Source organism: Tympanuchus pallidicinctus, unplaced genomic scaffold (genome assembly GCF_026119805.1).
Source record: "Tympanuchus pallidicinctus isolate F22 unplaced genomic scaffold, pur_lepc_1.0 scaffold3, whole genome shotgun sequence".
Classification (NCBI taxonomy): Eukaryota; Metazoa; Chordata; class Aves; order Galliformes; family Phasianidae; genus Tympanuchus; species Tympanuchus pallidicinctus.
Window position 1 is genome coordinate 100,100,315 of NW_026294747.1, and position 24,924 is coordinate 100,125,238.

At 43.9% G+C, this 24,924-nt stretch overlaps 1 protein-coding gene across 3 annotated transcripts in view; it reads right to left on the minus strand.

Annotated features, from left to right (window-relative positions):
• Positions 1-24,924, minus strand: part of CPNE4 (copine 4) — a 239,278-nt gene that overhangs the window by 204,967 nt on the left and 9,387 nt on the right. Inside the window, exon 1 of one of the 3 annotated variants that reach the window (XM_052694173.1) lies at positions 13,787-13,968. The exons of the other annotated variants lie outside the window; for them this stretch is intronic. The gene's annotated coding sequence lies outside the window, so the exon portion shown is untranslated. Of the gene's footprint in view, positions 1-13,786; positions 13,969-24,924 lie in introns of those variants that run through there. 3 annotated transcript variants of the gene reach the window in all.

Here is a 24,924-nt window from a genome sequence, read left to right on the forward strand (position 1 = left end):
TAGATTTAACCTGAAGCAGACTTGAACATTTTTATAAACCTTTTGTACTTGCAGAGCTGTGGAGGCACAACCTCAGGCAACAGGGCACTAGCAAACACCAGCAAGGTAACCTGAGTCCTCTTCCTAAGACTGAAAATAGCTGATCCTATTTGGGTGATGAGGGTGGGAAGATCACTGAAGTGCAGATAAATACTTGGCTTTTGTTGCTACAGTTTGTCTGTGGTTGCGTCGCCATGTACCAATGGCCTACCAGCATTCACCTACCATTTTGCAATGCTGAATAATTTAAAGTTGAGCGAAAACAAAAACACCTTGGGGGGGGGGAGGGAAAGAAAGAAGAATCATCCTTCCAAAAAGTCCCAGAATGTATTTTCATTGCCTTAAAAAAAAAAAAAAAAAAAAAAAAAAAAGGAACACAACAACCTAGGAATGCCCAACCTACTAAAACCACTGCATCCTCTCACCAAAAATAAATAGTGGTTAGGGAAAAAACATTCCCTGACACACACCAATTATTTCTCCTATTTGTGACCTACCCATCAGCAGCTAGGTCTTATGCTTCAGGGCTTAAAACATCTGTTAATACTTGAACACAGAGCAGAACCTATATGACAGAATGACAGCAGATCCTCTTCCAGGATCACACAACTCAGCATCCCACCAGGGTCCACAACTGCTGCCCAGCTCTCACCTGTATCTGTGTTCCCCTCCAAGCCCTGCAAGTTCTCAGCTGAAAATGCTGCACAGTTCAGCCACATCTTGTATCTCACCTCCAGCAGAATGCAGCTGCTTGTCTTCTTGATAATAACCAAAGGTGATGTTGATTCTCAAACATCACCCACTGCTGCAGGCGTATGGCTTTAAAAATATCATACAGTATTGGAAGTAAATGACAATGCAGTGTAACATGATTTAAGCCACAGTCTTCAACACTCTTCCAAACACTCATTTGGCTGCCAGGCTTGAAAATGTCAAAGCTCTAAAGGTTATTAGACTATTGTTTATGACAATGGGAGTGTGAAAGTTTGCAGTCACGATAACATACTCAACTTAGAAGAAAATTGAAGACATGATTAAAAAAAACTATACACACAAAAGCTCTGACTGTCCCTTTATGCAGTTGACAAAGGAGCTGCTTCTTCCCTCCTCTACTCCCTCATCAGAATTTTTTTTAATCTCAATATATAATAAGAACTGAGGAAAAAAAGAAAAAATCATTTAATGGATTTTTCTATGTGCATTCTGGAAAGCTTTTTTCTTTTTTTTCTTTTTTTTCTTTTTTTGTCTAGAAAGAGGTACTGCAGTTTACCTAAATTGACTCTTGAGGGTATTACTCTTGGAATGAATGTTTAATAGATGTTAGCTCAGTTGAAGAAGTAAATAGCTCATGGAAGACAAACAGCTCTAAAACTCTTCATAAATAGGAGTTTTTCCTCAAGTACTTTCACACAGCCCAAAAGCACACATGCTCTATTGAAATACCACAGGCAACTATTTGTGGCTGTCACTTTGTCTGTTTGAACAGAAATTAAACGATGTTGGGATTGATCTTTCTGCTTCCTCTCAAATATATTTAAAATACTGCAGAAACCAGTTTCAAGGGGAAATGCACATGACTGCGTGTTGGACCGGGAATCCAAACATCGCTGTTCTGGTGTCTCACAGTCACAGATCCCTGGTATGACTGCAGATGAACTGCATAACCCTGCTGTCCCTCAATTCCCAGCAATACTCACGGGTCATTCAAACACCAAAGCCCAGAGGAGCAACACTATTTAACATCTGTGAGAATTCATAGGCTGGTTAGGCTGACTTCAAATGCAGTTTTTTAATCTTCCCTGCCTTTTCTTTCCTCCTTCAGCCTTTCAGATTGCCTCTTCCCTCCCTGGGGAAGTAAACCCACTCCCAAATACACACCTCACATAAGGGGCACCCTGACAGGGAGTGAAGGCAGACCATCCTCCTACGTTGCTGCCCTGCCACTCACACAATGCTCTTCCCTTGGAATACCTTTATTTCTGACTGCAAGAATAATAGCAGAAAAAGCTGGCAGTGACCACTGTCCCAACAGCTTCTAATATCTCACGCAATAGCAATGCTGCTTAGAATTTTCAAGCAAGTCAAATGATGCTGAAGGAAAACTGCTGCAAATGTTCAAGAAGAAAAACAAAAACAAAAAAGGAAACTCAACACCTAGAGTTTCCAAGTCTCAAATCATGACAAACTTGTCCCTCCAAGTTTTTCATGATTTCTACCCACCTTGCTGAGAACTTTCAGCTAAAATGCAAGCAACAATTTACAGTTCCAAGTTGTTGCCAGCAGCTTCCTTTTGCCCAAAGGATATTGGGCATACAGCAGAGAGGGAAATCCAAATCCTTCCTCCACCCAAGAGGATTCAAGGGGCTTTCCTTGCTCCTTCAGTCTTTCATGCTTCAGTCAGTCCAGCACACAGAGCTGTTGTGGTCTCTCCCAGGGCAGCGTGTGTCCTTGTGCATAACATACCCTTCAGTACAACATGGAGCCAGGCTGAAGCCTGGCGCTTGGTTCCTCCTCTCCCCACTGGGGCTGATTAGAAGGGAAACCAGGCAGTGCTCTCTCATCTTCTGGACCAGCTCTGAAGCAAGACAGTCAGCCTACCCACAGGAAGTGCTCCAGCCACCCCTCTGTGCACCAATAGGCCAGGGCAACACACGTGTGCTGCTGCCAGGAAAATTACTTCAAATGAAAACAGAATATATTTCATATAACCCTCAAAAATTCTTACCAACACAAAAAACAAAGTGGGGCAAAGATTTGTGTCAGAGCAATCCAGATAAGCATTTGAAGTTATTTCGCTCAGTGGCCACAGTGCAATAATAAAATGCATTAGTCACCCTACCCTACATGCAAAGACAAATGTTTCCTGACACACGAAAGCCAGAAAGCAAATCTGCTTCGATCCAGGTCAATGGATTAGAAGAATAACTCTATAATAAGAAAAATAAGTCCAAGGAGGCTGTGGATGCCCCATCCCTGGAGGCATTCAAGGCCAGGCTGGATGCGGCTCTGGTCTGGTGGCTGGCGACCCTGCACACAGCAGGGGGTTGAAACTCAATGATCTTTGTGGTCCTTTTCAACCCAGGCCATTCTACAATTCTATGGAAAAAAAGTTTCAATCTTAATACGGCTAACAAGAAACAACAAAAATCTTAAATTCTACTTTGAAGTACACCAGCAGTAAGAGCTTATGTAGAACTACAGGCTAGATATTGAGTACTTAAAAAAATACATATATTTTTGTCTCTGATAATAAAATAGCAGCGCTCAGTTGAAGAATCTCAACAAATCATTTCTTTAAGCAAGCCAAAACAATCCTAATTTTTCAGACACTTATATCTAATTTCAGAACATTGCTCAAAGAAGTGGAGGTAAAGAAAGCAAAAAAAGAAACCAAGATGATGATGCAAACAATGCATATTGTTAAACTCTGACATGCTATAGTTTGCCTTCTGTGTTTTGTTTCTGTTTGTTTGGTGTTTTGTTTCAAAACTTGTTTCCTACCCAGCTCAGTGTTTTTATCATGTTTTGTGAGCAGAACTTCCATAACTTCCATTTCTGACGAAGGCAAATGGAACAGAATCCCAAAATTGGGCCATGCAAATGCTGCAATTCAGCACAAGTTAAGGTAACAGTGCTCTAAAGAAATATGTGGAATTAAGTGGCTAGTACAGTTTACTGCTTACAAACTACAAGCAGACATTTTATCCTAGAATACTTACAAACAGCAACTAAGACACATACCTAGACATAATTAGGCTTTTGGAATCAAATCCCCAAACTCTGTATTGCATGATAAACTCCCAGAAAAATATTTTTTAAAATATTGTTTCACTTTCCGTTTTCAAAGCATTCCACTCAAGTTGAACACTTAAACCTCACACCCTACGAGTAAGAATTAATGATCAAAAGCCTCTTAATATCTTTGCCGCAAGTTTCTTGTTTGTGAGAGCATGAAACTCAACTCTTTGAAAGGGTGGAAAGGGTAGGTAACAGCAGGACAAGGGAAAATTTAAACTGAGGGCACAGGCTGCCCAGAGAGGCTGTGGATGCCCCATCCCTGGAGGTGTTCAAGGCCAGACTGGATGGGACTCTGGGCAGCCTGGTCTAGTACTAAATTGGGAGGTTGATGGCCCTGCCTGTGGCAGGGAGGTTGGAGATTCATGATCCTTGAGGTCCCTTCCAACCCTGGCCATCCTGTGATTCTGTAAAACATGGAGTGGGCTGATGCTGAAAACCAGAGGACTCCTATCATAGAGACTACTTGGTCTGAGATAACCATGATGTGACTGGCAGCAGAACAAGCACTTGTCTTAGTCTCTTGTTTCCTTAGTAGCACTGGCTTCGATGTTTAAGCATCCTTATTTCTTCTTTGCAAAAGGATAGCATTCTGACTGACTCGCTTCTACCAATTAGAAAATGAAAAGTCACCCCACTGGCACTCTCAGACCCCACAGCCTTTCTTTCTGCACTGTTCACACGTTGGAGGTAACTACTGCAGCACAGTCATGGTCAAGTGAGAGCATGACAAACTCGTGCTGCTAAATCACGCCCATACGTGAAGCTAGTTTAGTCTTCCATTTAAGGTCTGAGTATATTTTAGGATTAACATTTGGGAAACACCTGGGTGCTTCCAAGCATCAAATAAGATCTAGCAAGCCATTCAAAACAAGAATGACCAGCCTCCTTAGCTAAAGGGCCTCACCGCAATATCCCCAGATAGTTAAAGAGAAACTCCAGAGATCACTCAATAGGAAAGAGGTGAGAACAGCTCTCAGGAATCACACCTTAATATCGCAAGTGATTTCCACTGTCAGCACTGCCACAAGTGTCCCTTTCAGACAAATGCACATGCAAGAAGTGTTAACAGACAGTTCGGACAGGATTCCCCCTAAGGATCTCAGCAGCTCCATCTCTTCCCCATCTTCCAGCTGCCCATGGGCCCCTGCAGCAGGCACTGACCCATGTAGACTACTAAGAACAAACCAACCCAATGTCACTTTCTTGCTTTTTACAAGGCTCGCAGGACATTTTATACTGACATCTAATGTGTTTTCCACAGAGGTCAGCTCCTGTGTTTTCCTAACACAAGGCTATTAAGAATATTTAACACCAATCCTTTACCTATCATAAGCACTCCGATTTTTTTCCCCCCCTTCAACACAAGTGGCTTGAACTTCTAACTTATTTTCCAACCGCAATTCCACCAGGTGGTTTCCATCTGCTCACAGTAACCATACCATAACAGAAACAAACACACACCCCACAAAATCCACACTATAAAAATTCTTTGCAGTCATGGCCAGTGATACATAACATAGGAATCAGCTTGCAGAAATTGAATTTGTGGTCTAACTTACATACTCACTAAGCCAAGGAAACCACGATCAATAAGAGATTATGTTCAACTGGAGCTTCTTGGCAACAGCTGCATGAAAAATGCTAGAGCCATTCTCTCCTGCACTTACCATATCTTCCAGAAACCCTGGGGCACTGCCACTTGCACAGCTCGCACACGTTCTGCTGGCAACTCACGTGGTGGCACTTTGTGAGCGTTTCTAAAAAGCTGTTCACCTTCTGTAGTGGAGTTAAGATCAGCTACGGTGCAAGTCACTCACTGTATCCATCTTCCCTTATTCTCTTCAGCTGCAGGACAAGTGGACCATTTCAAATCGATCAAATCGTCTGCACTGTTTCTTTCAACTCCAGTTTAGCCTCTGGTCACAGATATAACACTGAACCCTCTCAAAAAGAAATTAGTGTTTGACAAGTCACGGATGACCACTGGGAAATGGATACAACATCATGAAAGAATTATTCAGCCAGTAAACGGGTTGTTAAATATAACTACTTCCATGATAAAACACCCAGACACAAGTGCAAATAAGTGAATTAACTTTAGGTACTCACAAAAGAGAATGATTATACAGTAAGAATTTGCCCACAGTGAAATGCACTGTATCTAAAAACGTAATAAAATTCAAGTCATGTAAAAATCTGCTTTTTGTTAATTATGTCCTAATATGCCTACAGAACACACTTGGCTTCCTGCAATCACTTGCAATAGCTGCGCTTCATCTTACACTTAGTACAAGGTTTGGACTTTCTTAACATTACATATATCATTTTTTATGTAAGAAAACTGGCAGAAAGGCTTAATCTCATTACAAGAAGGTCAAATATAACTTAATAGGGCAGGGAATTAATGCCTCAACATTCTGAGTAACAAGATATAGAGATGTTTAAGGCAAGAAAGAAGAATCTTCTCTGTGATACTACTTTCTACTAGTATTGATTAAACCAGTTTAACTTTGGTTCAAATCAAAGCCATTTCCAATGCAGGCTAGAATAGCTGCTTCTACAAATTCCCCCAGCCAGCCCTGCCAAGAATCACCACTAACCTTCAAAATACACCCTCTGACTAGTTAACATCAAAAAGTTTCAAGGATGCTCATTCAAAACAAGATTTTACTAACCTCTGTACTGAATGGTTTCCAATATCCCTTTTTTTTTTTTTTTTTTTTTTAATAAACAAAGCAATTCTGTCTGCTAAGCGAGGCAGCAAATTCAACCCACATTAAGTGAAGGAAAGAGCATTGCTGTAAGAAATCACAGTTCAATGCAACCTGTTCTGTTACAGCAGGAAACAAAGATCTCAGATGGGTGGAAGAAAAACCTTCTGTACCACACACTGCTTAAAATGAGGATTTCAGAAAGTTTTTAGTCCTGTTAACGAACTCATTCAGTTACTGTCAAAAAAAAAAAAAAAAGAAAGAAAAAAGAAAAACTGGTGAACGTTATCCTGTAAGACTGCTGCAATTTCATTCTTCTCAGACTGAATATTTATTAAAAAAAAAAAAAATCAACAAGAACCACACAGCACCACTCTGGTGCACAAGATAATTCTTAGCAATCTAATTACTTACATTTTATCACAGAAGATAAGTTAGAAGATGACTGATGTGTCAAGCCAGCCAGCCACCTTAGTACACCCAATGAATATTTATACCACCAAGTCTGCAGCTTTAAGTGGCACCTCTCAGATGAAGGCACTGCAGGCTCTGTCCCTGTTCCCAAAAAGCAGCAGAAGTCACTCACATCCCACCTTATACCCCTCTAGCAGTACAAGAAGGCTGGCTCTTCCTGAAGATGTCTGCACATAAAAGCAAGCTACAAAAGCCACTTTTGGTTGTTAAGATATTTTTTATACATGCATTAATATGTACATAAATATACGCATACATATTTTCCACTAGCTAGACTACAATGTGCTGCATGGTGATGAACAATTTATTTAAGCAAGTGTTGCTTTCTGCATCAAACACAACTCTGTCACCTTTCTGGACAGATTTACATAAATCACAAAGGATGCAACTGAAATAGCAGCTGCTCCCAAAACTGAACGCACTGTATCCCAAACACTCATGGCAATCAATTTCTGCTCTGAAAAATTCCAGATTATGGAAATCAGTTCTCTTAGAATTTTTTTCCCCCATTTATTCTAACGAGCCAGTGAGAAAACTTTTCACAGAGTTTGACCCGATTTTCCACTGCAGATACAAACTGTTCCAAGTTTGTAAATTTACAAATACGAGAAGAAATTCAGCTCTCTTTCTTCTGTGCCATTCAAGACAGGAGTCACTCCAGCACCAGTGAAGTTCTGCTTTGCATTTCACAACAGCCAGAACTTCACTGATTTGTTGAAATTAATGTCTAATTTCCCATCTTTGTACTCCACTAGCAAATACCAGAAGTATCTTCTCCTCTCTTATGAAACCTGCTTTCATTTCCTTTCTCTTCAGCCCTACCTATTGGTACCTGCCCCCACAATCATCTCATCAACATTCTCAGCTTCACCTTTCCCTATTTCTTTCAATGGCTTCTGTGCTTTTTTTGGTTGGTTGGTTGGTTTGCAGTGTTTAGTTTGGTTTGTTCTTTGAGTTCTCCCTCCCATAGGCAATCTGTTATCAGCACCAGGCAAAGAACCAATTATAAAGCACATATGGCAGAAATACATTCAAAAAAAATACGCTGGTGGTTAGAAGTCCAGTGCAGAGCGCACTTAACTTGCACAGCTTCTCCAGCAAATGTCCAGCTATTCTGAAAGTAGAACCTTGCAGGCAGTATCCACTGGGATATTGCTAAGGGAATCATTCACACCCCAGCTTTGTGCAGATCCTCCCCCTAGGGGTTCAGCTGTCTGTGATCCAAGGCCTAGTTTTGACACAGCAGAACTGCATAACCTTGGATGAAACTTCCAAGGAACTGCCCCAATACTGACGTCTACCAGGTCAGCAAAACTGAGCCAGATGCTGACTAGGGATGGCATGCAAATGCTTTCTAATTACCGACCCACATCTCAGTTAAGGCTGAATGAATTGACTGAGAGTGTTAGAGCAAACTACAGTAACTTGCTGCCATGGGACTGATTGAGAGATCTGTAAGAGTGACAAGCCCTCAAGTGAGTCTTTCGGCTGTAGACCAAATGAGCAGAATTGCCCTTAAAACTCTGCTGTTGCACATGCACTGATGAAATAAGAAAGTCTTTGATCATATCAAGTCCCTAAGTACTGGATGTTTTATCTTCATGCACAGAAACTGGAATACAGTCTCTCTTATCACTGCACGGAATGCATTCAAGAATTTCTGAAGACCACTTCTCTAACAGAATTCTCCTTGCAGTCAATGTTATCCAGCGTTGTGGTCCCATTTATTTTTCACACTGGTTAGCTTTGCAATTTGATCTTATGTGTTTTGAGTTGATGGGGAAGCAGGACATCATTTTTTCAGGTCTATCCTGTTGTATCTCTTCCTCAGGCTCACAGTTAAGTGCGGCCCACCACAAAACAAAACTGACAAAACGCCACCCCAAAAAAGGTTTTTTTCTGTATAGTCACACAATGTAATATATCACACATTCTTGGCCCTTATAAACATTACAGAAGTGAGACTATTTTTCAAGCTAAGGGGTAATCTCATAAATACATATTTTTCCACACCTTTTTTGGGTGTGCTTTGTTCTAAATTAGCCATTCATTACAAATGCATGTTTACAGACATGAGGGTTTGGTCTCGTTTCTAACTAGAAACTACATTTCACATTTTAAATTGCAGATACAACACATGTAGGACAAGCATTTATTTTGAAGCATCGCACCCCAGCTCAACAGAGGGGCACAGGGCAGCTGACAAGGTGAAGAAAAACAAACTTTCAAATTTAGTTGACCAGTTTTCCCAGTTTTTATTATTCTACAGTCCTACGGCACAGTTGTTTCTTTTGGAAGATATTATTGTGTTTGATATGAAGAGGACAGGACATAATTCCTGCAGGCTGCCTTTATATTGAAGCAGAACTGAAAAACACTTATTTTTAAAGTGTTAGCATCACTGCTTATGTCTGAGTGAGAAACACACAGTGAAAACTCAAGTTAGTCAAGCAGAGCTTGATCTAGCTGAATAGACAAAAGGGCCTTCCCTAAATTCACACAAAAAGGTTACCCATGACTTAAAATTTTCTGCTTGCTCTGTCTATGCTCATCTATGGTCAGTTCCCATTTGGTCTGACAGCCCCAACACATACTTGATATTGTATTTGATAGAACTGCAAAATCAAGCTGTAGCATAGCAAACCTTCTTCAGTTTCTTCCAGGCAAGGGAAGCTGAGCTTCAGCCCAGACCATTAATACAAGCTTGAAGAAATGAAAGCCTTTATGCAAGCTGAAAAAATACACACCCAGGTACTTTCCAAGCCTGCAATCCCTCACAGGACACTCAATCTTATTTACACCATCCTGACAGACATGCCAGTCCGATGTTCTGTTTCCCTTTCTCTCCTCTCCTTCATCTACATGCTAATTCCATACAACTATTTTCAGTTCTATTTTTCCCCCCCGCTTCTTTATCCCTTTAGAAAACTGAGCCTACCTGGCCAAACGTCTGGCAGGACCTCCAAGTCACTTTGAATCTCTCTCAGTAAAACTTAATGACCCTATAAAACTTTCATTGTAAGTTAACAGACAAGTAAAAACATTTGTTTCTGTTGCCAACACATGGTGGACTGAAGAAGCATTAGCACCAGAATTATACAAGTGATGTGCAACTCCATGAGCTGGAAAAGGCAATGGTAACAGCAGCAACTTTCACATCAATTAGCATAAGACTAAATAAGAAACAGTTGTCTAAATTATTGAGCACATCCTTAGCTGCAGGTTATTCATTTGTGTACATTTCCAAGGATATTAATGGCATTAACACCAGTGCCAATCACTTACTGCCTTCACTTTAGTGTACAGATGTTCTTTCAGAATCCAGTTCTGCATGTATCAAAATATCCAGCTGCTTATTGACAGAATCTTTCTAGATATCCAATTAGGTACTAACAATCCTATAACTTGAGGTTACAATGAGCCACAGGGATAGGCATTGTTGAAGGCACTGCCCTTCCGTGAAGTTTCTGGACAAAATGCTTTAGGGATTTTCCCCTTTTTACAAACAGAAGTGGCAACATGTCCAAGGCACATGCCACAGCCAAACGGTTGTCTGTTACCAGTTGTGAGAAGGGTGACTCTTCAAATACACTGCAGGATTCTGTCTCTCTGTCCATTGACAACCCAACCCAGCTAACACTGAGTGTATGGAATGCACCGGGAGAAACTGAAGCAGTCACTAGATTAGGAAAGCACAGACTAACCACAGACATGCTGTAGCACAGCAATTTCACAGCTCGCTATTCTTTCCTCCAAGAAAACTTTTTTTTTTTTTTTTTAGGGTATATCAGTTACCTATTTGTCCAATTTTCACTAAAAGGAATCTTACTCCTCGCTACTGCAACTCTTCCATAACAGCTGCTTGCAGCCTTTGCTAACCCAGGACTGACACTTGCTGGCAAACTAACTGCTGTGGGTACTCCCTCGTGTCAACCTGAAGAACACGTGCCTGTAGCAGATCAGTGAGGGATCAAAACCACACGATCACTGCAGCCAGGCGTGATGCCAAGTTTGCCACGCTTCCAAAGCTCCCTCGGCTCCCACCCTGAGCTTCCCCTTGCCCTCCCTTCAAACGTGCCGGCAAACATTTCACTTCCAGATGCGGGTTGGGAAGGCAGGGCAGGCTGCCAGTGGGATGTCAGAGGGGAAATACAATCTAAAGGATGGACGGCAGCCACACAGGCTCCTAAGACTACGCCTTCACAGCCACCCGCTGCCGCGGTTCTACGCCACCGGGCTCCGCAGCAAAGTTCCCCTTGACGAGCCTTTATAAGGGAACACCTCTACTCCGCTACACGACGGCACTCCCCTCGCTACCGCGAGCCCGGCACAGCCCTGTGACGAGAGCAGGGGAGCCGCGGGCAGTGACGCAGCCGCCCCCGGCCGCAGTCCCCCGCCCTCCGCCGCTCCTTGGGCGCCTCCCTCCGGCGGCGCTCCGCTTCCGCTGCTCCGCGGGCACGGCCGGCAGCTTGAAGGCGGCGGGCTGAGCGCGCCGCTGCCCCCGCCCGCGTGACAGAGGCGGGAGCCCCAGGGCGCGCCTCCGTGCAGCCACGTTCTCAGGGAAGTCAGTGAGAATTACTGAATTGGCTTTCACCTTCCCTATTTGCAGAGGAACAGAGCCCGTCAGCACCACGGCATCCAACACCCCTCACACTCCGCTTCGCCGCCGCTGCGAGCCCTGACCCGGCTCGACTGTAGGCACAGCTGCCGCGCAGCGCAGCGCCCGCCGTACCCACCCAGTCCTTGGGCGGCCGCTAGTTCGTTCCTTCGTGCGCCCTTAGTTCCCGTTATCTCCGTGCAGCTTCTTCTAGGGCGCAAATGCCACCTTCAGGTTTCCCTTCTCCGCGAGTCAGCGCTGCCTAAGGACACACGCAGAGCCGTGGAGTGAAACGTAAACTACAGCTAGAAGGCAACTTCACAGCTGTGTACAACTGCAGCTCCGAGGGCAGAGCACACCTGGGCCCCTCGGAGCCTTGCTGCACCGAGTTCTTCCTAGCAGGCACCCTGTAAAAAGACGTGCAATTGCTCAGCTGCTCTTTATGATCTCACGTTGTGATTTCTGAGTGCACAAATGCTACCATAACCAAAGTTACCATATGCACAGCCGTCTCATCACAGCTCTTTGTAGCCAAGCATTCTTCCTCAACTTACAACTTCCCTCCACTCAATGTACTGACGAAGCACACAGCAGCACATGATGCTAAATTTCAGCCTGGGTATCGGTGTGAGGTGTTGCTGACTAATGATTGCATCGGGAGCCATAGTGCTGACCACTGGCTGCCTGACATTCCAGTTCCAACCCTAACAATCCATTAACAGAGCACTGTTTCCACACACACAGTCTGCTAGGTGGTTTTAAAACCCAGTAATAGCAAACCTAAGAAAAAGGGAGACAGCTGAGACCGCAACAAACTCCTACCAAATGGCAAGCACATCAAAAGACAGAGAAAGCCTTAGAGCTGAAAAACACATTTTGAACTCTGAACGCTGTCAGCCACCCACTGTGTGCAAGAGCTAGGAATATCTTTACCTTGTAACACAGTCCCAATGATCTATAGCAAGGAAGGCAGATAGCACAGGTGAGTTCCCACCCTACAGCTTATACCACCCTGCTTCATCTTGCTCTTCAGGCATCCCAGGTGACACAAGGCACACAGTCTCCCTGCATCCGCAGTCCTGTCTGCCCCAACTCAGGGAAGCATCCAACACCCAGCACCACACCACCAGCTGTTCTGCTGTTGGGAGCTCCCAACTTTGCCATGCTGATAAGAATATGGCTGGCCCCATTGGCTTTCTGCTCAAGGTACAAACACCAAGCGCTTATCAGGAGAATTAGCCCATCACAACTCACTTCCCTGCAGTATTTTGAGCCGAGGTACATTTAAGCACCTTATTCTAGACAAACCTCTCCTGAAAGATGAGAAGATGGACGGCTAGGCTTAGCAGCTGAGCTAACAAACTGCCGGTGCTCTCCACATGCATACTGAGAATCTCTCTGCGTTCTTTTTAGCAGGTTTCCTGAGTGCTCCAAACTTCAGCGACATTTTTTCCCAGCTCAAAGTAAACGTAAGCTTAGGGGAGTGCTCAGACACGAGGTTAAGGACATCAGGTACCTGAGCCTCTGCTGCGACCACGAGGTTAGCGACCCCACACATCTATCTACAGACACTGAATTTACACTCAGCATTGGAACAGGAGTTCTCGGTGAGGGAACTCCACAGCTAGCAGTGCCGCTGCTATGCCCTACTTCTTGTCTGCAGCCGCCCCAAACGCAGCTCCGGAGGGGTACGAAGGCTGCAGGAAACTTCCCAGCGCGGTGTGCCCGAACCCACACAACGCAGCGCCCTTCCCTCGCCCCAAGAGCTGCAATGTCAGGGACCCCAGAACGAACTTCAAAATGCCATCCCCGAAGAGGGATTTTTCCTCACCTGAAAGCAGTTACAGCACACACATATGCACGAAGAAAGAAAAAAAAAAAAAAAAAAAAAAAGCTTTTTCTGCTCTAACAGACTTCGAGTAAAGGAAAGTTCCCACTTTATTTTACTTCCCTCCGTGCTCTGACAAACGCATTCTCACAGCAACCCGTGCCGCTCGCAGCAACGCACCAAGTCCCGCACGCAACTGACGGAGCCTCCGCCGCGTCCCGCCGGCTGTGAGGGACGCGGCACCACGGAGCAGCGCTAACCGAGCAGCTCACGTGCGCGCAGCCGGCAGCCACAGAGCCCTTCCCGCCGCGCCAGCCGCCCTCGGGACGCCGCCCCTACCTGCCCGCCTCGGCTCCCTCTCAGCGGCTAGCGGCAGGACAGAAGCGCCGTCCTCCCGGCGGGGCGAGCCCCATGTGAAGAGAAGCGAGGGAGCCCGGCGGCTCCACCACCGAGGGGAGGGGACGGAGGGAGGGGAGGAAGGAGGGAAGGGAGGAGAGAGGGAGGAGGCGGGCGCGCCGGACGCTCCCCCAGCTCGGAGCCGCCCCGACCCCGATGCCGGAGCCCACGGCAGCGCCCCCTGGGGGAAGGCAGCTCCGAGCGGAGCCGGCCCCCGACCAGCCTCGCCCGCCCGTCCCCAGCAGCCTCCAGAGGTGGGGCTGGAGAGCGCTACGAACCCCCGGAGTCTGCGGGCTGGGGGAACGGCGGCTCCTTCGGCTGCTGAGGGGCCGCTGGGCTCCGTGCCCAGCTCTGTGGATATCCCGGTGTGGAGAGGACGCCCAAGTAAAACAACCCCAGCGAAGCAGAGAGCTGCTCCCACAGTTAAAACACGGCACGAGGACTTGGGACACAGGGACTCACTGTCTGACTTTGCCCACCCGTGGCAGCCACTCAACTCTGCCGAGCGGCTGTGGCGATACCAAGTGTGTGCACACGAGAATTCTGGCGGGCTTCCCAGGAATCCTCAGATGACGCAGAGAACTGGCCTGCACTTGTCAGTCAGACACGTGCCTCGGTGGCTGTGGGATGCGGCATGTTTATGCCGTGGCTCCCAGCTGCATCATCTAATTTCCCCGCCCCATCTCACAAGGATTTGATGAAGATAAATTCAGAAGCCTCTTCTAGGCACACAGATGTGACAATGACAGAGCTGCTGTGGCATCTGCCCTGAGAGAGATGCTGCTGCTGCATCCCGTCCTCCCCCAAACAGCCACAACCATACACACAGAGCACTTCAGGAAGGTAGATTTCTCCAGCAATGCTGACTTTGAAGGAAACAAAACAAAGACAAATCGTTCTTAGGCTGTGATGTTAACACCAGGATTTGCTGAGCTGGCAAGCCCTGGGGTGCAGCTCCTGAGAGCTGAGAGGTGTGAAATGGAGAGCAGGCAATTGAACACGTTTTGCTAGCCCAGAGCAGGAATATCACCATCTGCATTAAAAAATAACAACTTGCAGTGGAGCTGGAACCCTCTGCCAGAAACCCTGCCTCTCTGATTAGAGATTTTAAGGTCATATTGCCAGCATCAAAAGTACACATTAGGAGTATGCACTGTAATCCTGGTTGTTGTTGTTGTTGTTGTTTTTTTTTCAGTGCAGATAAAGCGCAAATGAAAAGCACCTTTTTGCTGATCACCTCTTCTTTGTGACTATTTTTAGTAAAAATTAAAGCTGTGCTGTTTATTCTTTATTTAGCATACCCAGTGCACATTGCCTAACATCAAAACTGACTGAGCTCTCTAGAAAACTAAGGCTTTTCACTGCTTTACTCAGATCTTACAAATCTTTTAGCAGAACTACAGCAAAACCACATCGCCCTGTGCCGGCACTGCTGGGAGGTCCAACATGAAAGAGAAGGAAAGCACCAAAAACCTATTGGTGAAGCCCCTAAAGGAAACACCTGCAGATCTCCAGAGCAGATTTGTGCCATCCCAGAGGGGCTGCATGGTGCCCAGTCTCCCAGTGCTGTGTCAGATTGGGGGCTGTGACAGCACACTGCAGCTGCTCTCTGGAAGCAGGAGAGCAATGGTACATCAGAGGTTCCAGCTCAGCACTCTAGAAAAAAGAAGCCCAGCAAATCCTGCAGGAATGGTTTTAGCAAGATTTTCACAAAATATATTTGTGGCCCTGGTTTAGACAGGAACTCACCACTTGGGTAACTGAGAATGGAGAAAGGTCCAACCCTGCTCTGCTGAGTCAGGACGAACACTGAGATTTCTGTTCCCTATCTTCTGCTCCAGCACTCAAATCATACATCTCCATGGCATGGAAATGATAAGGGCCCTGAATGTCACCCTGTAGTTATGTGCCCACACAGCTACATGGCCTGCCTGTTTCCTCTGCTCACTGTCATTACCTAATAGCCCACTGGTATTACTGGAGCACCTCTTCCAGGACAGAGAGCTGCTATAAATCAGGACGGCTCTGCTACAAGTACCTGCTTCTTCCTCTGGGTGGCATCCGAATATCTTCAGTGGTCCAAAGCTGGTTCAGGATAACATTCTTGCTTGCCAACAGCGATCAGCACTGCAGTGCAAGTGCTGCTCTTGCTAAGCTCACATAAACCAGTCAATGTTTAAATAAAACACAAGATTTATAGCAGTTAGAATCATCATCACTCCATCAGCCTTAATTATGACAAAAGAAGATCACATCTTGTGCCCTTGCCCTGTAGACTTTGCAGTTGTCAAAAAAAAATGGGATGCAAAAGCACAATTAAACCTCCCAGCTGTACAGCTTCACCAAAATCAAAACTTTATCACCAGGAGTAGTTTCCTACCTTTTTATATAGGTCTCAGTGAGACAGCTACAAACTGATAAACAGGAGTGAATCATCACAGTCACAGCACACAGAAGTGTAAATGCAAGCCAGGGTAACAGAGGCCACAGTGCAAAAAGCTTTCTGAAGGCCTCCACTCATAACCAGAGCAGGGCTGTTCCCTGTTTTTACACTGTCATGACTGTCATGCTTGTTTCTGGTAGCTGTATGGGCTCGCAAAGACCCGATCACACTGAGACAAGTCAGTGCAAAACCACACTAGTGCTGGTGTTTAAAGCTGGACAGTTGATTGCCTTACCTGCAGAGTGTTACACAGCCAACACTTCTTAAGACTATGAAATATGAGAGGACAAAACTCATTCTTGCTGATTTTAAAATACTTATTTGGGAGTAACTTATACTGTTTGGTTTCCCATATTAATTAGCGTAGCCTGGGCCCATAACCACAATGCAGCTGGATGAACTTAGCCCAGCAACCAGCACTTGTAAATAGGGGAAAGCAAATCTTCAAAAGCACATCAGGAAAAGAGCATCATTTTTTCCTTCTTTTCTTCCTCTCCTGCTTTAAAAGCTTTTTATCTGATATAAGTTGCAGTCAGTTGTCTTTACAAACTTTCACCTAACATTCTTCTACCAGACTTGTAACAGATTCTGCTTAGAAACTTCATTTTCCTTTCACTGTTTCTAGTAAAAATCCTGCTTTAGTTGCATTGGGAACCACATGCTTGCTCTCTACAAGCACTAGTGAAGGGAATCCTTTTGTTTTAAAACTCAGTTATGTGAGAAAAGGCTGTGGTTCAAATAGTGCTTATCACCTACTTTCCAAAAACCAGGTTCTTTGAGGTGTTTCCAGGACTAGAAGCCAGCTACACTGTCCTGAAGCTCAGCTCTAATCTATGCTCACCCAGGTATTACTCCAGTTCTGTATTTCCTCCTGTGAATTTGTTTTTAATTCCACAAAAGCAAGATTTGTTCTCTTGAGATCTACAGCTATGACTCTGTGTGTACAACAGTCATCCTGAGTAGGTGGCACAGAGATGGTTTTTCTTGTCATCAACAATGTCATGCTTAGTTTAGTACGCCATTCTTACCGTATGTCATAGATAGGCACAATAGATACACATTGGCAGCTTTGATAGCATTCAAAGAGATGGTGACCCCAGTCCAGGAAACCGTTCTAAGGCTGTGATCATTTCAGCAGCAGAATTGTAACCAACAGTTCCCAAGAGCCCTTGCCAGAACACTATTGCCTTTACAGGCCTTGGAATTACTGATCGTATTTGAGAAAGTTAAAACAAGAGAATGATTTAAAAGCAAAACAAAACAAACCTGAGGTTACAGCTACAGTTCTGGATCCTGGTGCTTACCCAAATTAACTAGGCAATCTCAAGATGCACGACAGTATCTGAAACCTTACAGTGGATAACCTTGAAATTCCTTGTTATTCGTCTCCTGCACAAATGTTCCACTGACTTCTGAAAGCTGAGCTTCCCTTTAAGGTAAAGACAGCAACTGTACCCTCAATTCCCACAGCCTGCCCACGCACTGTTAAAGGACACATCTAAGGTTTTATTTCCGCTGCCAAAGGAAACCTGTGTCTTTACTGCATAGCAGTTCAAAGTCACCAGATTACATTTCTATTCATCACTCCAAACTGTCAGGGAACACTGCCAACTGTACCTTCATTACAGCAGGCCAATTCATTTGCAAGTAGCAGCGTAGGGCTTATCGCTCCCAAATCCCCAATATCAAAATTGTATCACACTTGTCTCCACCAGAACTGGTTGAAAAGTTTACAACTGTATTATTTTTTCATTAGAAAAATCCCTGAAACAAAAGTATATCTATGACAGAGAATAAACAATGAGGGAAATAATTTTATGATTTGGAAACAGTCATGCAAAAGTGATTGTTTCAGTTTTCATTTTGCTCCATTTCATTTCAAATTTTACTGCCTGTTGCATTGTTGTTATCATGTGTAGTATAAAATGCAAAAAGCAAAGGAAAGCCTTCTGATATTTTTGTAAACAAATGCGTTTGCAATTGGCTTCTCTAAATACTTCTTCATTCCAACATTTTACTTCCTTTGTTGGTAAAAACAAGGCTGGAACTTCCCATGGAAATACTGGTCTCTGCTAATTATCTTTGTTGAAATGTAGTCTACATTTATTAATAAACCTGTGGGGGAAAATTCCTTTCTACTGTACAGCAAAAACCATTTTCTTCTGGATTCCCTAGGCAAATTCCACAATGAACCCTGCAGCAAAGGTGCCCTGGGCATTTGACATGCTGTCTTATCATCTCAAACAGCAATACAAGGCAGATAAAAATACTTAAAATTCTCTTGCTTTCTTAGAAACTGGTTTAATGTTTTTCTATGAACAAGTGCCACAGTATGTGGCAGTCCTAAGCAGAGCTAAGAGTTGGACTTGATGATCCTCATGGGTCTCTACCAACTTGGAATATTCTATCTTGGCTTCAATGCCTCCTCACTTCGGGTTTCCCTTAGCACAGTGGTACAAAACACCCGTAAAAACATTGCTGCTGACAAGTGAATGGGGATACAGGGTAATGCAATGAAGGAGAAGGTACACACTGGCCTGAAGAAAGGCATTCTGCTGTCTAGCAAGGCTTCTTTGTCCCTGCTAAGCAATATCACCTGGTACTGCCACGCGGCACTCAGCAGTCATGGCATTAGCTGACTGTAAGGAGTCTGAGTAGCACCCAGCAGCTCCTGGGAGATAGGAGTCATCCCAAGCTAGGGACTCACAAGCAAAAAACTGCCACAGAAATTGATGCCACTAACTTGGCAAGACTGTATTAACATCAGTATCACCTGCTGAGCTATCTGACATCCCTGGGAAGCGTGACAAGTGAAAGAAACGAGAATAAAGGAAGATACCTTGGTTAGTCCTCTGACCCTTGTTACTCTAAGAAAAATAACCTGTCTCTGAAAAAGATGGTAAAAAAGGAATTCAAAGAAAGCGGTAAGTGTTGGTGATTGAGATACACAGAACAGCTTTAGCTTTACCCACACATCTTGCTAAGGGATCGAGCCTTTTTGCCAGAGAAAAATTACAGAGGATTTCTTGTAGATATAGTGATAGAGATGCATTCTCATAGCAATGCAATGCTAAGTTTAGAGCCCTATACAAGCCCTGCTAATTCCATACTCTTGAAATATTAGGAGTCCTCACATTATTAAGACAAGTAGTCAGACGAAGCTGTGCCTCAGTTGCTACAGCATCACAATTTTGGCTCCATTTACCCTTGCTGAATCTTCAAGCCCAGCACAAGTAGCCAATGTGGCTTTTGACCGGCCAGCAGACTGGAGACGTAAGCCCTAACCAACAGGTCAGATGCTGTCGTGGTGTCTGGTAGCACTCCAAAATGGCACTGGTCAGAGTGCCACAACCATCCTGATTGTTCATGTTGTCCAAGGATGGAGGATGCAAAATTACTGTGCGTAGAAAGAAGCTGTTTTTAGCCTTTTTTATTATAGATAAATTTTAAAAATATGCTTAAAACACATAAGCTAACTATTTTAAGATTATGGGAAAGAAGAAAAGAACATAGCATCTAAGCAGAGAAATTGTGCTTATAAGTGGCATTGCATTATTGAAGAAAACTTTCCTTACAGCAATGGTAGAACTGGAAGGAACTATAGCTAGTGTGATTTGTTATACCTTGGCGTTGCTTTCACAAGAATATTCCAACGTATGAGAAGTCTTACAGTCAGCTCTCATTTCTTTTATCAGCCTCTTCTGTGTTTTGGCAGCCTGTAGCATATTCTGGTCTGTCCCCATTGAGCAAAGTGGAGGATGAGAAAAGGTCACAGCCTAAAACAAGCTGAGAATAATTGCTCCATCATAGTCTTTTTTTTCTCCCCTGAATGAAACATGACATTTTACTATGAAACAAACATTGTTTAACTGCATTTGTTCATCCATGAATTAAGAAAGCGTTAAGATGGAGCTCTGTGCACCACTTTGTCCACACTGTCACCAAGATGTTCTCTGTCAATTTGCCATTCTGGCTGCTTCCTGACAGATTTTTAGCTCCTCCATTGCATGTGCACTTCTATCACTCTGTCAAATAGCAATTGATTATGCCAGGCTCATGCTATTTTCCTTGGAACAGAAAACTCTCAAGCTTGTTCAACAATAAGTGCTTGTCCTTTCTCTCAACAATTGGCTGAGAGAGAAAAAGCATTTTTTATTAGAAATAATGGCTTGCTTAAAATCACCCAGCTCCTTTTGTGCTGAAGCTTCACACACAGCAGGAGGCTATCTCAGTGCTTCAGCAATAAAAAGTCTCTACTGCCAGGGTCAGAGGTGGTTCTTTACGAGGTACCATGGTTCCTGGCAACACTTACAGCCCTGATATCATAGAAGATATTTAATATCCCATGTTCCCTGTATTCTGTGGATTGTAATTTTTATTGGTTTTACGACAATATGAATAAGGAAATACTGTAGCAAGTGGGAATTTATGAATAAATGTACACTCAAACCATTAATTATCTCATCTTCTCAATTTAAAGATGCAGTTAAGCCTGTTCCCTATAATAAAGTAGTATGCTATTAGGTAAAATCATTTCTCCACTGTCAGAACAGAAAATTCTCTTGCATATACCCCTCATGTACGAAACAGAAAAGTTGAGTTCAGTATCTTCTGATGAAAAGACTCCCAGTAGTTCTGCACAGTGTCTGATAGAAAAGGAACTTACTAACATAGCTGATAAATTCCAATTTGACTGTTAAGATCCTTCAATATTTCATAGCACAAAAACATTGCCGGACTTGCTTCAGCAGCAACTTCAGTAGGTCAACATTACCTCCAGTGCAACTCCTGCAGCCATGCTGTCCTGAGATTTCTCTCTTTCCTTTTTTTTTTTTCTTTTTTTTCTTCTTCTTTCAATAATGTCTGTGTAAACCTTTTTTTTGCTTTCATCTTCTTGCCCTTTGCTGTGGAATACCAATTGTGACATCCAGGGCATGAAGAGGGTACTCTGAATAGAAGAAGGGCTGGCTCCATTACTGTGGGAGAAGGAAGAATATCCTGGCCTATTTTGTCTCTTATGGGCAAAGCAGAAAAGTCATTGAGGTTCCCTACAGAGCAGCGAGGGATAAGTGTGGAGAAGAATTTAGTTTTATCAGCTGCCCTTGCAAAGCAATTAAAAAAAGTCAGAACTAAATCCTCCCATTTCTAGCTGTGAACATTCACAGACAAGTCACAATGACTTGTCTTTGTCTTACCACATCTTCCAACAGTTGACCCAGAAGCACCCACTGCCTGGTTTTCATTCCTGAGTTTTGCAACAGTATTGGTACGTTCACCTGCAATGCTATCATTACACATCTGCTTTTGTCTTCACTCCACACTATTAAAAAGACTGCTGGTGACCTGAAGCAGGTAAGGGAAGACAGATTTCCAGAGAATGAGTGCCAGAACGGACAGCTTCAGGAGCTCATAGATAAATGCATTAACAGGAATTACAAAAGAATTCAACCGATGAGAAATGGGTTTTCTCTCCTCTGTTCAAATACAGGATTTATTCTCCAGAGCTCGAAGTAAAAATGTCATCGTTGCAGAAGCTGGCCCGTACACAAGCTCCACTTCTGCAAGGCATAAATGAATGAGATTAACTGAAAACAAGTACTACAAGCAGCAGTAACCAGGGCTGCAGTTGAACTGGAAGCCTCTTGAAAAGAAACTTCGTAGCAATGAAGCCATCAACCATTCCTTGTCCCAGTCTAGATGATTGGAGCAGGTAGACATGAGAGGACAAAGAAGTGAGATCACAAAGAAGTGATTCACTGAAAGGATTTGTTAACAATCAGTGTCAGAACCCAAAGAATATTCATAGTTTCCAGTAACTTCTCCCCAGTCCACTGCCTGTATGCTGAGCTCCCATGAACCAGATGGTCTCAGCCATCACCTGTGCTTTGAGCACAGAAGGACTTGGTATTTCATAGCCAATCCTTATTCAAGGAAATGAAAAGCTTTACATTTGGAAATACAGAGCCATGCATAGAATGTGCAACACTGCAAAATGTTTTACACTACATTTCTCACATTTGGGCAGTGAGAGCTGTAACAAGGTCAGACTAAAGATGATGCTAGATGCAACCTGAGCCACTCTGCTAGCTCTTTTCACTAGTGCTAAATCTACAACAGTGGCAAGAATAGAAGAGGCCTTCAGGGGTGGTGAAAATGTACACTAAATGCATTTTTAACCAAAAGAACGCACAAAATTTGTTCTTTGCAATTATTTTACCTAGTAACAAGCAGGATGCTACCTCGTTTCCTTGTTGTTCTTTCAGCTCTCCTAGCAACAGGATAAGTGTTTAAAACAGGTAGGACTGTCATAAATTCAAGGAGCAAATAAAAGTACTCTGAGTAAAGTGAGAATAAGGTGAACCTTACAAGGAGGATTCTTACTCTGTCAAATTACGTGTGTGCTCTGCAGAACTTAGTGGGTATCAGCTGCAACAAACCACATGACTTACAACCATGCTTTTCAGGATCTAGGTGTTTAGAAGGACAGCAAATCCCAAGCAGTATCTGACACAATTAGGAAGAAATTTTACCTATGTACAGCTCATTCTATATTACTCGCCTACGTTCTGAAGCAGTGCGGCCATCCACAGAGGTGGGATGTTTAAACAAGACTGATTCAGCATGAAAGTTCTGACATGCTGCTACTTAAGGTTTTCCCTGAAGTGCTGACTTTTGTATGAACTAAAGTCAGGTAGGATAAAAGTATAAGAATAAAAGGAAAAGAAAGGAACACGGCAATCTTTCTTAGATCAGTGTGTGTGCCTGTGTTGGTTTTTTTTCCAGCTTGTAATGGAGCTTCCAAGGATGAGGTTTGTGATGTTTCAATGCTTCAGTCATTTTGTGTCATAAATAAAAGTACTGAGGATTCCTCAGATTTCCTACAGGAAAGCTTGCCTTTGTACTGTGGCTAACACTGCTGAGCCAATATTTTTCTGCATAGTTGCTGAAGATGGAGGCTGAAGATAATGAGAAGGACTTCAAGGGCACTGTGATTTATACCTAAGTTTTAATGAGATGGGGTTACCTCCTGGTGTGCCTCTTTTTAAACAACTTTTTTTGCAAGTTAAAAAAATATTTCTGAAAGTCTACCCTGATGTACCTGAATTGTCACCTGTGAAGAAGATGTTCAACTGTCTGCTGAAAGGATTTTTATATAACACCTTGCTTAAATCAAAAATGTTGGCTGAAGTTCTAACTCCTGACCAAAGGGAAATGGTGCACGTGTGCTTCTGCCCGTCTGACCAGTTCTGAAGCTCCATGCAGAGAGCCTTCAAGAAATTCAGAAACTCCTTGGTTTACCCTTTTCAGGCACTGTTATTTTTCCCCAAATCTTCTCTATATGTGCCTTGCTTCTTCTAACAAGTCTTGCTTCAGGCACTTCTGGGCTTCCATTTTCCACCCCACTTCCTCTTTCTCTTTCCTGACTTCCCATCTGCTAACTCTTTTCAAGCTCTCTCTAACCCTAGGTTAGGCTTTAATTTCCTTTCCAAAATCTATTCAGAGCTATCAACGGTATCGTTAATGACATATTTTATCATTGTATTAACAATCTTTCATCATGCATCTGCTGTACTGCTAAGAAAATAATTGTTTTCCTGTGCATGAACCGTAAATTGGCCAAACTCCAGAAACAGGTGTTCCCCAGGAAGCCTTCCTGCTAAAATACAGCTTATAGCACACAGTAACTTGAATACTGTTGACCTTATTTACTGGGTCTTTCATAGCCACACTTCTTACCTTCTATTACAAACCCAGCAGCGATGAATCAGTGGGTTCAGCAGCTCCTGTCAAAAGATTTGCACTTGCTTTCTGGAGGGAAGCCCGCTTCATCTGTTATCTACAGACTGCCCTCAAGAGTCATTGCTAGCTATAAGTCAGAGAAAGAGCCTATTATTCCTGAATGCCACACTCTACCCACGTGTCAGCTGCTGAAGGCTTTCCAGCTCCTTTGAATCCAGATAAAGTGCCCAGCCTCCCCAAGACTCCCCAGGCATGTCCAGAGCTCAGGACCACATTTCACACTCCCAGGGCTCTCAGCCCCAGTGATGCATCTGATGCCTACGGGTGTCCTAATGTCCCAGCTTCTGCCTGGGATGGCAGGACAGGCCTTGCTGAGGAGGCCCTGCTCTACTGTGCTGGAGGTCCCTTAGGTCCTTGTCCCTTGGATAGAAGCTGGCCCTTGCAGCTCCCTGACAGTAACCACTGTAAAATCTGTACGTGTCAGATTCTGAACAAGGAAACAAGATTCAGTGCTTGTACAATTGCAAACATTCACACACTTTACTACCTCTGTTTCACAACATTCTACCTCTTCTACTTCACAACCCAGATCGCAGTCTGCCTTTATTCACCCAGGGGTTTGTCCATCAGCTGGAACATTCCCCTCTGCCCTCAAGAAAGGAAGTGCACATTCACCACTCCAGCCATCACCCCAAAATCTAGGCCATGCTCCTGGCTGACCACCTCCATCCTGGTGCCATGGACTCTCCACACTCCAGAGTCTGACAACCAAGCACCATAAGCCACTTACAAGGGAGAGCCCAGACATGGCTCGTGACAGCATGAAACCAGAGAGTAGCATGTTCCTACCTTGGCTGCAAGTTTCCTCTCCTGGTCATCTATCTCCTGCTTTCTTCTC